The sequence below is a fragment of the Echinococcus granulosus genome, assembly GCF_000524195.1.
Source record: "Echinococcus granulosus chromosome Unknown EG_S00198, whole genome shotgun sequence".
In the NCBI taxonomy this organism is placed as follows: Eukaryota; Metazoa; Platyhelminthes; class Cestoda; order Cyclophyllidea; family Taeniidae; genus Echinococcus; species Echinococcus granulosus.
This window is the reverse complement of record NW_020170578.1, coordinates 88,338-91,078: the sequence shown is the minus strand read 5'-3', so window position 1 is coordinate 91,078 and position 2,741 is coordinate 88,338.

Sequence of the window (2,741 nt, the reverse complement as noted above, 5' to 3'; positions counted from 1 at the left end):
GATCATTAGTCTATTCGTACATCTTACTTGAATATAAACAATTTTAAGCTCTCGCGAAATGTTTGCCAAGCAAATTAAAAGTTGTACCCAGCGTCGATGTCCCAAAAGTATCTTCTGATATGTGAAGGGTAATGGCAAAATAAACCACTGGAAATGTTCCATATGATTTGATTCTGCCGATAATCTATCAAACAATAACGCATCAAATTTCGTCAACGAAGAATCAGAGATCACCATTAGTTTAAATACTTTGAGAATGGCAAGATCGTGATTAACCATATTCATGTTTGGCCAGATTAACGATAAAATAATTGGGTAAGAAAATGATTTATGCAAAGCAACTAACTGCCTGCCTCTTGCAGTTGAGCAGTAGCACGAAGAGGCATGTGCGTTGACATCCGACCGAGCAGATATGATCAGTGGATCCGAGACAGTAACATTATCAAGCAGCAATCTGATAAATGACTTAAGGCTATAAATGGTAGACTTTAATCACATTCATAATCTGTCCTGGTATTCTGACTTCTTCAGATCTCCGGATAAATGCAGGGCCCTACAAATGGCCATATTTGAGGTAGCTATACACACTGTTATAAAACGGTAGTTTATTAAGGCAGTTTGTAAGTAAGATATTCAGTCTTAATAAGTGCTTGTTTGAATGCAGCATGTCTAGCCTTTCACTTACTTCTGCACACAACGCTCTCCTTCAAAAAGTGCAAAAGCAGCAGATTACAGAGTTTTGCTACTTAGTCAATCCATCCATTAATCATGAGCTGTTACAGGATTGGCAGATCACAGTTGAATGAACAAGATAAATATTTCCAGTGGTATTTGTATAATTTGTATAATTTTCCGTAGTTAGTTGCATTAATGTAAACATGCTTAGCAATTAGACTTAATTTGATGAAATTTTGAGACCAAATAACCTATGGGAAATCATTTGAATAGTAACGCTACGATCTTCATTTGAATGAGATATAAAAACAGATGAACTTCTGTCTCCGCCATTTTGGCACTATTCTTAGGTCATATGTCTCCAAAGTTCCTGCTTTAATTGACGATCCACTACGCCTTCTCCTTTATGATACGGAAGTCGTCTCCAGAACCACGCATCTTCTAACATCTCTGGTAGTGACGCAGACTGTTAAATTAGTGGCAGATGCCATAAGGCACAAATTCGGGTCGTAGCCAGTAGACTACTTTAAATTTCTGCTCTTTTGGACAGGAAAATAACAGGGCCGAGTGATTCAAATTCTCCGAAATGTTGAGTACGTCAAATTACTTGCTTTATATGGCCCTTCTTGTACATAAATGCCAATTATAGAACCATTTTATTTCCATCTTCCGCGGCTTAACCAAGTTGGGGAGCATTAAGTTTTCCATAAAGTTTAATTAGAAAGATCTGTCATCTTCTCGAATTTAGTAGAAAATTATTTTAGATGAAGTAGAATATTTTCCAAAATAGCTAATCGCTTAAATTCCTTTCAGTGGCATATTGATAAAACAAAACCAATTGCTGCTTCTTATGGTGTATACTTAGCCCGCTTGCCTAATGATTCCACTGTTGAGAGTGTTTTTTAAGCCAATATAATAAAGGAGGGTTGGGGATAGAAAGGTGTAAACTGTACCAATGTACGTAAAAGGTGGTTTCTGGATGATTTGATACACCAATACTGAGTAAATGGCTAAAGTGAAGGTGGAAGTAGGATGAGAGGGCAGGTGAGAAAAATGTACAAATGGCTTTATTATGAATGCGTGAACGAATAGATGGGTTTAGCGTAAATGGTTCCAGGATAGTAAGCCGAAGAGAATTAAGATGTTAATTTATAAGGATGGACTGGTGTGATGGTTGACTAAAACACAGTAGGGATTGCAATGTGAATAGCTATATAGTGGAAATACAAATGGCCAAATGAATATAAGGGATTAAACACATAGACAAATGAGGTAGAAGGCCAATGGAGACAGACAGGTGCATGACCTTTGGAAGGCTCCATTGCAACGTCATTACTATGGCATAAAATTCACCCTCCAAATGCTATAGCCGAAAGTGTCTTTGAAAATAATGCGCTAGAGCATTATTCTTGGGTATTTAGATATCACTAAGACACTGCTAATCAAGTATGCCATTTAAAAAGGTAATCGTTGTCTTATGGGTTGCGTTTGTTCCTACCGCCTATACTTTAGCCTTCTGCTGTAAGAGCACAAGTTACGATTTCTCATGATTGTGCAACTTTATTGTTGCAATGTGGATCGTAGCTTCAATGTGGATGGCTTGATTTTTCCTTTTCATGTACATTGCTCTACTACACGCCAGTACTGAGTGCGTAAATTAAGTTGGTATGCAGCAGTGGCATATAATATGGCTTATGGTAGCGGTAAAGAATGATGACGTAGGACCTTTAATAACGGAAAATCCGAATTTGCCATCAGTAAGGCTCAATGCCAAGTGTAAACTTCATAGAGGAAACATATCTCTTAGGGTTAGCTAGATCAGTAGTGACTAATGACTGAGAGGTAAACACCATGGTCCTACCCATTTGACTTCAAAACTCATTATCTTTACTCAATTTACAAGACTCAGATCACGGTTTGATAATGTAAAGCCCATCTTTGCAATGCTTTTTTTCGCACTAAACGAATCTATTTGCAATCTCGCAAAACAACTTTTTTAATGCCCTTAAACATAATCCTACCACATTTCCCAGCAAAATATTTAGCTGATTTCTTTTTAACAAATT